The 14,658-nt window shown below is 43.3% G+C and overlaps 1 protein-coding gene across 3 annotated transcripts in view; it reads right to left on the reverse strand.

The window, feature by feature from the left end:
• Window positions 1–13,842, reverse strand: part of TSPAN18 (tetraspanin 18) — a 120,773-nt gene extending 106,931 nt beyond the window's left edge. For 2 of the 3 annotated variants that reach the window (XM_017811458.1, XM_017811420.1), the window contains exon 1: window positions 13,725–13,842. The gene's annotated coding sequence lies outside the window, so the exon portion shown is untranslated. The remainder of the gene's footprint in view (window positions 1–13,724) is intronic. The other variant, XM_017811429.1, reaches the window with a different exon arrangement.
• Window positions 13,843–14,658: the final 816 nt, after the last annotated feature.

Raw genomic sequence — 14,658 nt, forward strand, 5'->3', positions numbered from 1 at the left:
TTAGGATTGCTGGCAAAACCAGGCAAACGCTTCAGCACCAAATCACTCCTCAGATACCACTAAATGATAGGACTCAAGGAGTCACTAACTTGATAAGGACTATTAGGCCTGATTATATCCTCTCTGCAAACACTACTTTGCAGGGTAAACAGTCTGAAAAAGCCAGTCTGTTCAAAGGAAAATGCTTTTTATAAACCTGTGCACTTCTAAGGAAGTTTAACAGGTCACAAGTTGACATTTAAAAGAAAGCAAGAGTAGCAGAAAGTGCACTGCAGTACAATGTGGAAAAAGGGGTTTTAGATCCCAGGCCACGACCTGTAGTCTCCCACACTCTAACATATATACCAAACCATGAAATATTATTTGGTTGAGGTAAGAATCTCCCCCCACCCCCAGTTCTTCAAAACTTCAGAAGATCTTTGTTTTCTACAAGAAACAACGAACCAAACAACCCTTCCCCCTTCATCTCCCAAAAAACCCTCAAACAACCCACAAGTAGAGCTTCATTTACAGAGAAAAAGGTGTTCTATCCAAATTTAGTAAATGCACAATTAACACAGGCAAAAGAAGAAAAGGCCTTAACAACATACCACTGAGTTACTTGGGACATTTGGCTCCAAGAGCACAGCAAAGCAAGCCATTCATTTAGCTGAGAACAGTCTTCCTAGAATACAAGAAATACTCCCTTCCCATTTTTTAAACCTGAGATGTATTTTCTAGGAGCAAAATTTGGATAGGTGCTATTCTCTTATTTTCTAGTCTGTTACAACTTCCTTTAGCAAGTTACTAAGATTTCACATACATCAGTAAAATGGGAATTCTCTGCCTCAGAAAGGTGCTACAAAGATACAATCCATTTGCAACTGAGAGATGTTCAGATAATGTGGACCGCACAGAAACTCAGCAAAGAAGTGGTAGATAATCACTGTGACAGGAAACAGAGAGGCTACATCCGCCAGAAAAATTCTGAGCAACTGACTCATTCTGGTGGGCTAGTACACGGCTAGTTCAGATACGTGCCCAATCTGTTCACTCATGCACACTGCACTGTTTAATTATCCACCAGTCAATCTCCAATTTATATCTAAGGCCATACACACAATAACAAATACTACTAGCAATGCAAATCCTCTTTCAAACACATTTGCAGTAATCGGAAGGGTGAGAAAATTACCTTATCATCAGTTCCAACAACTGCATCTGTTTCACCACCTCCTTGCTAAACAATAGTGTATCTGGACAAATCCTTGCTTTACTAGGCAGAATTCATCCCAAGGAAAAATGCTCAGGGACAGTGGAACAGGAAAGGGAAAGGAAGCAACAAACCTTGTCCATGCAGCGTTACTTACAAAGCTGCAAGATAGACAGACTCAGGCAGTCTTACATTTAATCACATTCCAGTTAAAAAAAAAAATAAATAAATGTTTGGTCCTACTCTATACTGTTGTACTTCATAAAGAATCAAGGATTACAGCTGAAGATTGTAGCTTCATGATAAAGGACAGTCTACTGGTGTAATCTTGTAGGATGCTAAGAGAAACAGATCCATTGCACAGCTTTTCTTGCACTCCTTCAGCTTTGAATGACAGACAAGTCCTAGATGGTGACATTGAAGTCAACAAGAATACAGCTCCATCCACGAGAAGGATTTTGCAAGCCAGTCTCAGGGAACAGCTGGGGTATGCAGCCCTGCCCTTATGGCAAATCCTTCACAACAGTATCCTAGTGCAGTCTGACTTTACTTCAACATGATGAATTTGCAGTGCAGCTCAACCATACATCTAAGTTCTCAGCTTACTGGAACTATTATCAAAGTAACCTGACTTTTTGTTTTAATTCACTATCCCTGATTCAGAAGAGTAAAGTCTTACAAGCTTGCTTTTCCCAATAATTTAATTATGCATAACAAATGGGTAGAATATGGATGTGAAATGAATGCAAAGCAGTCTGGTCATTCAGTGATTAGAAGATGCAAACTGACTTTTTTGGGCAAAAGATCTAGTCCTTAAAAAGGTCTCATATAATTCCCAAATGGCAGTTAAGAGTAGAGTCGAAGCTTCTGAAGAAAGTTAGCAGCTTACCTTTATCTTCCTGGGGATCTATGGAACCTTAGCAATCCACCTCTTAGAGGTTCTTTTAAAGGTTCCTTTAATGACTATAAGCAGAAGAAGCAAGAATTCTGCTGATATTTCAGTCACAGATAGAGGTCTTGGACTTGATTAATTTAAGAGAAATATTTTCTTTTCTTAAATCATTTTTATGTAAAAACATACTAAGATATTATTGTAATCTAATATTTGAAAGTATTGCCTTTTTATTACAAAAAAAAAACACAACATAAAAGCAAAGTTTAGGGTGGTTTTATTTGTTCTTTCAAACACTGTATCTAGGCTCTGCATCTCTGCCTGCAGACAGACATATTGGACCTCATCTCACATTCAGGAGTGCTTTGACATTATATGATTTCCAGAGCTGACTGTGTGTTGTGGATTCTTCTATGTTGCAGCCAAAAAAGTTACATGGTGATTCTGGTTCTGATTTCCACCATGTCAGGCCTTTCACTGCTGCTTCTCTGTGCTGTAAACACACCTTATGCCTCCTACTTTAACTTGAAGGAGGGGTAAAACCAAAAAGGCAAGCTCAGACTCCTCATCTACCGCAAGTTGAACACAAGTCTTAAAACAGGTTAGTGGAGACCATCTGAGGATGCACTTGGCTTCTCTGAAACAGGAAACTCCTATTATTTAAAACTCAAATACACAGCAAAGGACTGGAATGTTTTACCTTTAAGAGGAGTGCTTTGTCTTTGCTTGTGCAGTGATGAAGCTTGAACCCTCAGTCTTTTCCACCCCCCTTCTTTAAAAGAAGCCAGAACAAAATATAAAGTAAAGGCAGAGTGGCATTCTCATATAATCAGAACTGCAGTGTTCACCTCAATCTTGGAATCCCACCTTTTATGACAGAGGGAGCCTCTGAAAGCTCCCCTTGGCAGTCAAGCAGCTCAGAGCACATCAAGATTTAAGTGGGTGAGATGCACTGGAATAACCAGACTCAGGGTCTTCAGTGCTGCAGAGGACAACCACAGGAAACAAACACCCTCGCTAAGCACACTCCCAGCTTAGCCAAGATCCTCTCATGACTTTCTTCTTATCTCCTCACTCTCCAAGGAGAATTAAGAAAGGATAGAGAGGACCACTTTCCTCTCTGTAAAGTGGGAGAAAGAAGAAATTCAAGAGACCTATTACTGAAACCATGTGTTAGCCCTGCCCTTGCTGAGCTTGCTGCAGTCAAACCAGCAAGAGAGCATTTCATCCTGTTCCAAGCAGCTCCTCTCTTGCCCTAAGCACTATTTTTCCTACTCTGCCCAACAACAATGGCCCAGGCACAAATATATTAGCAGTGTTCAGCTGCATTTTCCTCGGCTGCTTAAGGTGCTTTTCTAATAATATTACTCAGAGGAAGCAGAGGTTTAGGAGCTATATAGCTTTGTACAGCCTTGACCCTGCCAAAATAAACCAGCAGTGCTTCAGGGTCAGTCATTCTCCTCCTGTTACTGACATGTTGATTGTTTCTCCAAGGTCTTCAGAGATTCTTTGTTCTAGTCCATGAAGAGCATATCCAGGGGAGACACAAACTTGCAGAACCAGTGAGAAAAGACAGCAAGGTCACTGAAGAAGACATAAGGACACTGGTTTGGGAACTTAGTTTTTCATGGGAACTCCATTTTTTGAGATTTTAAATATTGTTTTCATTTCACATAGGGATGAAAGTTTGTAATCCACCTTGGAATCCTTCATACAAAAACCCATGTGCTCTAGAACAACAGTTCTGTGGTTAGGACGTGCATTTCTGGCGTGGAAGGCAGGTAGGAAACCTGCTTTCAGGACCTTGTTTTGGATTTGTGACAGCATAGGTGAAAACCCCAAACTGCTTGGCTCCTAATCAGCATCTCTGTTTTGACTAAGAAATTCTATCCTAAGTGCAAGAAATTCACCCAAGGAGAACTGAGTGGAGACCAATCCTTTCCCACAATGTTTTCAGTAAATCAGCATTTTCTGTAGGCAAATTGTTTCCTTGAAAAACTCCTAGCCTCAACTAGAAACTAGCACGGTTTCTGATAAAGACACAAGCCTGGAAGCAGCCCACGCAACCGAGGTTCTGCTTAGGAATAGCTCATCTCCCCTACCTAGGGCCAAGGCAACACTGCATAGGAGAAACAAAAAAGATTTCGTGAAGTTTGCCCTGATACCTCAGGATTCTCTCTTCTCCTAATCCAGTAGCTTATATTGCTAAACAGAGGAAAAGAGGTATGGTGGGAAAACCTCAAATGCTCCAGTCATGTTTAACTTACTCGTTCCTTAGTATGGAACAGTAAAAATGCTGCTGAGCATTTGTATGTGACTGTGTCTGTGTATGTGTCTGTGTATGTGTGTGTGTGGCAAAAGCTTTGGAGACTGGACTGTACATTATGATGTCAACTTTACACACTGGGGCAGACAGCATGTTTTTCTTCTGTAGCTCTAAGGAGAGGTTAACCTGTCTCCACAAGGAATTCAAAGAAAACATACAGTAATATCACAGATGTATCTCATAGTTTGTCTTGCTGATTTAAGACACTTCCTACAAATTGGCTTGAAAGCATCTCCAAAAGTACAGCCTTCTTAAACTACGTTCTCCAGAAAGAATGTTTTGGTTTTGGTTTTTTTTTTTTTACTTCTAAACACAGCATTTTATGTGCAGTACAGGATTACCCTATATAGGCTACTGACACTCCATAGAAACCTAGATAAATAGCTCTATTCCCACATTAAATTTTGTTGGCTTCTCTTCCTTTATTGCTAAGAATATTTCAACTGGAACAACATATTTGTGCCTTTGAGGTTCTCTGTTCCTGCTGCCAATTCCCCACCTGGAGCTATAATCCTACGCTTGTCACAAACCCAGCCACTGCTACAGAAGTTATTACAACTACAATCTACAGATTATAGCAACTTCTAATAGGGGATAAGCAGCAGGAAAAGGTGAGTTTAAACAGCAAAGAACCTGCTGGTTCAAAGAGCCCTATTATTAATATTTATTATTTTTAAGCATTCATTGAGCACTGTAGAAGATAAAAGAATGAATTGAAAGCAGAACCAAGGAACCAAGTTTATATAAGACAAGACAACGGGAGAGCATAATGAATATGTGCAGTGTATGGAGAGGAGGGGAGCCAAAGAAGTAGTAGTAACAGCAAGAGAAAAAGAACCACACCTTTTATCAACAAGATGGTCCTAACAACAAGAAGTATGAAGAAAATTAAAGAATTCTTCAGCATGTAGTCAGAACTGTTCCCCATAGGGGATCTTCTGAGCATTATTACAAGGTATTGGCATATCCTTAAAGAATGAAGCTTTGATGATAAAAAGCAAGCATGTGGAGGGGGGACTGGAAAAACAACAAAAGGAAATGCAACTGCTATGAGGGCAAAATCTGGCCCTGGACAGACACTTCACAAAGCTCCAAGTAAGTCCATTTAGACTTTGTGTAAAAGGTTAGAATGAGGCATAATTCTCCCTTGGGTTCTCCACCATAGTCAAATTTCTCCTCTTTCCCACAAACCCTTTGCCCCTCTTGCCCCAGAAGGACTCATGGTTGGTACTTCTCTTCCCTAACAAAGATGCAGGCTCATGGCTTACACCATTTTAAACCTTCACACTTTCAAACAAAAACCCACAATGCTTCACAGTTCCAGTGCACTTTACCAAGATTAACTAACAAGAATGTTCATCATACACACATGCTGAGGGTACTGTCTTCATTTTCACAGCTGGTGAAACAGATGCTCAGAAAAGCAATGCAACTTTCCGAGAGCCAAAGAGTGTCTACAGCAGGCTGATGTTATGCTGGCAATTCACCCACTTCAGTTCTGAGCAGTAAAATCAGTGTTATGACTTGTGAGTAAGAGTTCTGATGCCCCCTGCACCCCAAGGCTAATGCAGAGCTTCAAAACACTTCCCAGAGAGCATAACATTACAGAAATACTGTAAGAAATCCACTACAAACTAAAACTTAACTATCTGCAGCAACATTAACAAAGAAAATGAATGTTTTTTAAACTAACTCTGACTCTTCTCCTGCCAACCCTTCCCCATTGCAGCATCAAAATATGAACACACAAAATGCAGAGCATGAAACCTTCTGCTCCTTTCGTAACAGTGGAGAAAGAAAAAAACAGAAAAGACGCAAAACAAAGGAAAAAAATAATACAAAAAAAACCCAAACAGTTAATCCAGACAGTGTCTGGGAAGACCTATTCATTCTTAAACTCATCAGACTGCTGTTCCTGACTGATGTTTCCCTTAATACTTAAAAGAAGAGAAGTTTTTAATTAACTAAGCATCACTGTAAGCTGAAATCCTTAGCAGGTTTTTTCAATACTATGAACCCAGAGTCATTCATCACATCACCAGGGTATTACATTGTCAATTCCCAGGCTGCCAAAGCAGAGATCTATTGGTCCTGCCAGCGTTGTGCCTCAAGCTTTTCCAGAACTAGTTCTCAGTTTTTCCTGTATCTTATTCTGATAAACAGCCTGGTGTAACTCTAGAAGATTCCTGTTACATGCCATATTCCCATCAGAAGGAAAAGTTTTGTTGATTGACACAAAATAAGCACCTCATCCTAAGAAGCTCTGAGAATTCCTCTGACCTTAACAGGAGCAAAAGGCAGTCAGCAGTTCAAAAATACATTAGATCTAAAGTCCACCCCTTTTAGTAACATTCTGAGATATTCATTCCTTTATTCTCCATTATTTCTCATACATGTGTCCATGGTATACTCACCACATTATTATCACCATTAAGCTCCATCAATTTTTATCAGCAAGAATGACATTAAAACACATTTGATTTTTAAATGACTACAGAAATGAGCACATCAACAGTGATAGTGACTCTCATTCCAAAGTCCCCTGAATTTCCAGTCAGTGGAAATCTCACTGCTACTCATTTACACTGGCAACAGGTTTTGAGGAGCTCATCTGACAGGTACCCACAGGTCCCAGAGACTTCCATGAGAAACAGGTTCTCAGCAGGCCTGAGAAACCAGCCCAGTATAGGCATAAGCTCTCTCTGTACAAGAAGACCTGAGTTTTTTCACTACCCAAGAAAATGAGATGAGCTATCAAGTGAGCCAAGAATAAACCCCATCATTGCTTTCCCAGCATAGAGTGTTCCAGTTCAGTGCCCTGTGAGGTCCATGTCTCAAAACAGGCAAGCTGCCAGTCAGTTCATTTAAGCCATTTTTCCTGAAGAAGTGTAGACACCATTCTTTAGTGCAATCTTTATTACTCTAAAACTCTCTCCTCATAGACTGTCATAAACTGAGCTTTCTGTAAGGAGTAAATATAGTAACTGTTTCCATAATAATGTTAAAAATACCCCAACAGATTAAATTCAACAGATGAAACAGGGCCATAAATACGTATGTCTAGCAACATGACCAAAATCACCCTTCTTCAAACTGGGCATTGGGCCATGAAAAGAAAGCTGCTAGCGTTACAATTTCAGTGCTGAGCCTTATGAGAAGGACAGAGCTGCAGAAACATTCAGTACTGTAATCACACACAATATACATGACCTGAGCTGCAGCCAGGGCCTCTTAAGCTCCTGAGCCCCTGTCAGGCTGTGCCACTGACCCACAGTTAACAAGTCACCATACGGTCCCATACCCCATCTCACTCATCTGTCATGTGGGCTTTCCAGACATCTGGGATGGCATAAGATGCATTTAAAGCTATTTATGACTCAAGTGAGAAGTCTGAAAGAATATAAGTGATATTATTATCTCTGCTATCCTACATGACTTTTCACATTAGCAGTTTGGTTTAGTTCCACTTCCCTGGGACCAACAGCCACAGTAAGATTTTTTCCTGACAGTGACATCACAGACAGTAGGAGTAAAGAGGATACTGGTTATACTGCTTCCAGAAGACTGATTAAACTCCAGATCTCACTAGGCACCACGGATGCTCCAAAGTCCCTCTCTAACATGGTCATACACCAACTAAATGAGCGAGACAGAAGCACAGTAGGCCCTTTAAGAACCAAGTAATATCAAGCACATGGATGCGATTCAGTTTCAGCACTGTTTATTTCATCAAAAGCATCCTCTGTTTCTGCTTGAAGTGATAGACTGGTCTAAAAAATATTAACTTTGAGTTTAAGAATTGACTTGTCTACAGTGACCTTTCAATTTATTTCTCAAGAAGCAGGAAGCTAACATTTTAGACCAGGTTTATTTAGTAAATACATAAGAAAGGGAAGATCATGATGGAAAAAAAAATAAAGAAAACCAATGCCCAAAACACAAGAACATCCAGAGACTTATTAATCATCAGAGTCCTTGTTGGAGGGACTTCACAGTCAGGAGGAATTTTGTGCTCAAACTAGCTCCTTACTAAAAACCTGTGACAGTGAAAAACCCACTTCCAGCATCTCTGAGGATGACGACAAAATACTGGTTTTGGTTTTCTTTTAACTGAATTTGGTGAGGATAAATCGACACCACATGACTACTCTCAATTGTCATGCAATATTCGCTGCATATTACTCCACCAGAAATGAAGAATTTACATTAGACATCTAGTTATCTAAAGCTTCCTGTACCAAGACACCTGCAGAGGCATTTCAGATCCAAAAAAACCCCACACATATACAACTCACCAGGATGGTGAGCCTCTCTGCCTCTAGCTCTGAGGAAGACCAGTGAAGGACAGCCCATTGCTAGAGAACAGAAGATGGTAGAGGTGCAAAAGCAAATCCCTTTGTAAGAGTAAAACATCTTTATTATAGTTTCTTTCTTTAAATCTTATCTGTGTAAAAATAAATAAAAACATGCTGACAAACTGGTTTAGCAGATGGTGTGGTTAACAGAAAAAGATCAATGCACTGCCTTCCTATAGTCATTTCTTTCAGTCTCAGACAATTTATACTAAATTAGCCCAAGGCAGATCTTTACCAACGCAGAACTTATAAACAGCAAAGTAGCTGCTAAATGCTCCAAGATAAGAGGTTGGGTAGGGGGGAGACTCATCAACTGTTTGATGGGCACTGAATTCACCCAAGTCTTCTGCAGCTGTGGGAGAGTATAACTCATTCACCAGTTTGGAAACTCAAGAACAGTGAAAAGAAAATAAGAAATGTTGGTGTAGGGGAAGAAACAGACACAAGAGGAATGCTGAACTTTACAGTCATAAGCAAAGATAGGACCAAATGCAACTCTGCTGTCATATCAGTTACAAATGAGACAGCAGTGACCATCAGAAAGCTAAGCTCTAGCCATCTGGAATATATCTTCACATGAAATACAATTAAAGTCCAATAATCTTCCCAGTGCTGAGAAGTGGACAGTATAAAGGGAAGGAACAACACAAAACATTTAAGTTTTAGAAGGAATAAGCATCACGAGAAAGAATGGAGTTGTCTGTACTGATTTTCTGTACAACCGTTTTCTTCCTTCTTTTGCTACTTCCAATTAAGATTAATAATTGTTTCCAGGGGGAAAAAAAATATTTAAAAGAAGAGAACTCATAAGAAACAGCTTAAAAAGGAATGAGCACTTTCAGTTCCCAAACAGCTAACTTCTATGCGTCTTGGGGAAGAAATACACAGGTTTTGCCCTCTCATGCAAATACAACACTTTGCTTTGAGTCGCTGTTTTAAAGTGAAAACTAAAGACCACCACTTCCCAAAACAAGTTATTTTCCAACTCTCACTGTACTACTTGTGGGATTTTTTCCCCCTCAAAACCCAAGAAAAATGGATACAAAATCTTTCCCTAAAATTTATTGATAAATCAGTTTAAATTAAACAAATAAATCATACTGAAATTAGTAAAAAATTCTTGAAAAAGCAGGAGTAGGGATTATCTTGCAACAGTATTCCCAGACAAGAACTGCTTCAGCAGCCTCACAGAATTAACAAGGAGTATAGATATCCATCTGGCTTAATTATAACTCCCAAACAGACCTCAGACCTACTACCACCTCATGCAATGACTCATCTTCAAGATGTCAAAAACTATGCAATACCTCACAAAACTCTCTAAATACAACTTGGACCACCATCTGCTTATTTAGATGCCTGAGGCCTCAATTTCGTAGCATCTGAACTTTTCAAGTCCTTCCTCCTCTAAGACCTACAGCCCCATAAATCCAGCAGCTTCTGTCCCCAGAGCAGTTGTGCCTGTTTTCCTGCAGCCTGGTGAGAACAGACAGGACTCAAGATAATTAAATAAAAACACAGGAACTTCATTATTTATTTTAAAGGAAAATGTGTTTTCTAGGAAAAAAGTCCTTTAGTTGGGCAAATCTGTAAGCTGTTTATCAGCTTAAACTCATTATCTGTCCATATGGTCTTAGCACTCTGGTTTAAAAAAAAAAATGGGCACGCACTAGCTGATGAAATGTCATCTGCCCTTATGCCAGAAACTAGTATTTTTTCATTGATGTCAAATTAGGATCCTTGCCACAAGTGAAGGGCTACCATAAGAATAGTCATAATATTTTAACTATGAAGAGATCTTTCAGAAGGCAGCAAGGAAGGCAGGGGCAAAGCAAGAAAACCCATTCACAAAAATACAGTCACTTAATTCACATTTTGCCTCTGCTCTGATTCTGATTTTTGGGGGAGATAGGATGGGAAGAGAGTAACCCAACTTAAAAAGAAAAAAAAAAAAGGCAAGGCAATGAGAGGCTAAAGCCAATAAACACACTTCAAAGTATGAGATGGCTCTGCTTCAACTGCCTACAGTATTCAACCTGGGATAGATTAAGCCAAGACAATAGGTGCTAGGAGGGAAAATACTACCCCTACAGCAGTGCAGATCCTCTCCCTCACTTGCTCAGCGCTAATAACTGAGATCCCAGCCAGTTCTGCCACACTGAAAGTGGGAAGGGCAAATGATAGACCCAGTTTTGCAGAAACCCAAATTTGACTCCCATGGTCTGCTGTTGGGGATTAGCTCCATGCAGCGAGCTGGTCTGAAGGCCTTCCCGCTCCCTCATTGAGTCACTGCAGTGAAGCAGTAGCTGAGTTTATTGATTCTGTGAGTCATGATTAGCCATGGGACATGCGAGCAAAGGTTTAGCACAGGACATTAAACCTGACTGAGCTGTCAACTTGGTTATTCCAAGGAGAGAGAAACAAATTGAAGTCACAGTAACAGATGTTTCTCATGTTTTATGAACTGCAATATTATTACTGGTTGCAGATACAGTTTCTGCCTTTTAAAACAGACCTGCAATGGTGTGTGTGTGAAATTATTTGAACTAAACAACACATAGACAACTTGGCAAAGAGCTTAAGGATAGCTCAGCATTTTCATACTCACACAATGATTCCTGTTTCCCTTTTGCCTAGCCCCACCCTGAGAAGTATAATACATGTTAAAGGAGCCAAAAATGAGATCACGCCAGGACAGAGTTGTTCGTTGCCATCATCTGAGTCAAGGATGCAAACACTCTGATCCCCCCACTCCCCTTTTGTGAAAAACACACTCGGCCTCTTCTCGGTTTCCACTGTGGGGAAATTAAGTTGTTGGGATCCGTTCTAAGTTTTAAGGGAGCCTGGAAACAGAAGACTGGTGTTCTTCCCAGGATGTCTTATCCTTACGCCTCAGGGGCAATAAAGGGATTTCCCCGTAATTTACAAAGGAAATCTGAAATACCCTGTGAGCGCAAGCCACCCCCAAGTTCATTCTGCTCCTCCGTTCCTTGGAGTGAGTGGAGGCACGGCCGGCGCTCCGAGAGCTCTGCCGAAGGGTCGCGCTGGCACCGCACAGCGAGAAAGCCCTCTCGTGGAAACTGCCAGCATCAACCACCCGAGCGAGCCCCTTGGAGCCGGCACCATAACTGGCCCTGGCCCCTGCCCGAGAAGCTGCGGCTGCCCGGGGTGCCGTGGGTCTCCCTGGCTTCTCACGGCTCCCCCATTACCCTCTGGGCAGCGAACTGACGGTCCGCCTCCATCTGTCCCTTTCCCAAGGAGTAAACTACCCGTTCACCTGCATATCTCACGGGCTTAAACGCACAACGCGGGTAGCTGAGCAATTTGTAGCACGGGTCTGCCTTGCAGGAAGGGCAGAAATTTTATCTGGATTTTGACGGTAGTTTGCAACATCTCAGAGAAGTTAAAGCTCTTCCTTTCTCCTTCTCACCCCGCTACGCTTAAATTCGTGGCAACTGTACCACATGGTATTTTAGCTTACGCCAACAAAAACTGTACCGCGGCCACAACAAATATAGAAATATTAACTGCCTTCCAGGGAGGGTCAAACATTTGAATCATTTTAACATACTATACAAATACTTCAGTGAAAGCAGATGATAAAGAAGCGCATCTGTACATTATGCTAAAGATTCCTCCCAAATTATGAAAAAGATAAAGAAGGTACCTATTTCTCAAAATGGCATGCCTATCATTTGCTCTCAGTTTGTATACTTTTGTGACAGAACAACCACTGCTCCTTACAAAAGCACTAAGTACCAAAATAAGCCTTTTATTGGCAGAATCCATCGAACACTTGGATATATCTTGTTGAACTAATACAACTCTTTAACAACTCCATACACTTTTTACCCACTATCAAAAATCCAGGGTGAGCCCATGTTCACAATTTGCATATACCCAGCCAGGCACAGAACCATCTCCAGCACACTTCTGCCTAAGCAGCTTTGGTAGCCATTGGCTATTCAGTGAATTGTGTGCCTAGAGTCTATTATTTGTGTTCAAATTTTCTCTTATTATAGAAATACAAGCAGTAGTCAGGCCAAGCTTACTAACTGCTGAGAGAAGTACTAGAGAAAAAAAAAACAAAACCCAGAAATTATGATTATCAAACAGACTTCTCAGGAAAACAAACAGTCAAGCACAACGCATCTGAAAATGCTGTTTACTCACTCAATCTAACATTTAAATACAAAAATTATGATAAAACTTTAAGTGCCCAGTTGTTTAGGTTACAAAACCCCCATGTAGTACCTCACTAATATATTGCTGCAACTATAAATTTCAGTTAGACAGTGGGCACTGGCCCAGGCTGGTGGGATTGCAGATCAGCGAAGTGTGAAAGAAAAAATTCCTAGCGGGCCAGGCTGAAGTCAGAAAGATAGTTAACTCTCCCACCTTCCTCATCCGAACTTCCATGGTGGCAGCATACCCCAACACGCGACAGAAGCAGGACAGGACGCTCCGGTCACAACCTCCGAGCGCCAGCGGCTCCTCTACTTGCCTTTACGGGAAGAGGGATCCCAGAGGGATGGGTGTTGGGGGTGGGGGGGGCAACAGAATACAGAAATATCGAGGGCAGGCTCTGAGGCTCTCGGAGACGCTCCCGGGGCCCGACCCACAGAGTTGTTACCAGCTGGGCGAGTTCAACTGGCTCGGGCAGCCGGGGCGCCCACCCCGACCTCCCGTACTGTCGGGCTGGCTGGCATCTCAGCCCCGGAAACTTGCACGCCCAGCATCCCGGGGAATCACGGCGCGCCAGCACATCCCCCCCTCCCCCGGGAAAACAACTCGGCGGCGGAAGGGAGGCGAGAGCCGCCCCTCGTGGGTGCCCCCCGCCGGCACCATCGGGCGTCCCGGGGCAGCGGGAGGGCGATGGGTACCAAGCCGGAGCCGGCACCGCTGCCCGTGGAAGGGCTGCGCGCCCTGCGGGCACCAGAGGCGAAACCCCCCTGTTACCTGCCAACGCCCGCAGCAGCTCCCGCGGCTGCGGCTCCGGGAGACGGACCGAGCGGGCAGATGGACAGACGGACAGAGCGGCAGGCGGCTCCCGGCGGCGCTGGGCTCCCACTACCGTGCGCGCCCCGTGCCCAGCAGCCGCGGAGCGCCGGAGCCGCCAGCGCAGCCGGCTCCACCTCCCGGCCGTGCCCCCTCCTCCGCCCCCGCCCGGCCCGGCTCGGCCCTGCCCCGGCCCCCCGGCCCCGCCGGCTGGGCGCGCCTCTGCCCGCTCCGCCGCGCCCGCCCCGCCGCCGGCCCCTCTCGCCTGCCTCCTCCTTCGCCAGAAAACTTTCCGGGTGCCCTCGGCCGGAGCCGCCAAGGGCAGCCTGAAGCAACTCGTCCCTCCCGTAGCCGTGCCTCGCCGGCGTCTCCGCCGTTCGGGGCCGCGGGAGCGGCAGCCCGGGAAGGGCGGCCCAGAGGCAGTTTGCCTGGGATCTTTTGCTGCACATGATCCCTGAGCCCGCCGAGCTCTCAGAAGGCACCGAAGGCGAGCTGGCTAATCCCCGTCGGCAGGGTGACCCTGGTAACACCCAGTGGGCTTCTGATGCACCGGGAGGATCCCTGGGACGCAAAAGAATGAGACCAGAGAGGTGGGAGGGAGGTCATTCATTGACTGGTACCTCAGTGAGACCTGCCGAAATGCCTTCGAAGATCTGCCAGAGAAACTTCAAAGGATGACACTTCCAAAATGCATACCAAACTGAACGAAGAGCCCATGTTTGCGACACGGGAAAAGCCATCACTGCTAAGCCTGGTTTCCTAAGTAAATATGGCTTGTGCAGTTGAGTTCTCTGTGTGTGCCAATAACTTCTGAGCCCATTAAACAATTTTAAAACTGCTTGACAGCTATGAATTTCAGAAAAATAGGTAACTGTGTAGAAGAGGTTGTCTCTTT

Source organism: Lepidothrix coronata, unplaced genomic scaffold, assembly GCF_001604755.1.
Source record: "Lepidothrix coronata isolate B3197 unplaced genomic scaffold, Lepidothrix_coronata-1.0 Scaffold1, whole genome shotgun sequence".
Taxonomy (NCBI): Eukaryota; Metazoa; Chordata; class Aves; order Passeriformes; family Pipridae; genus Lepidothrix; species Lepidothrix coronata.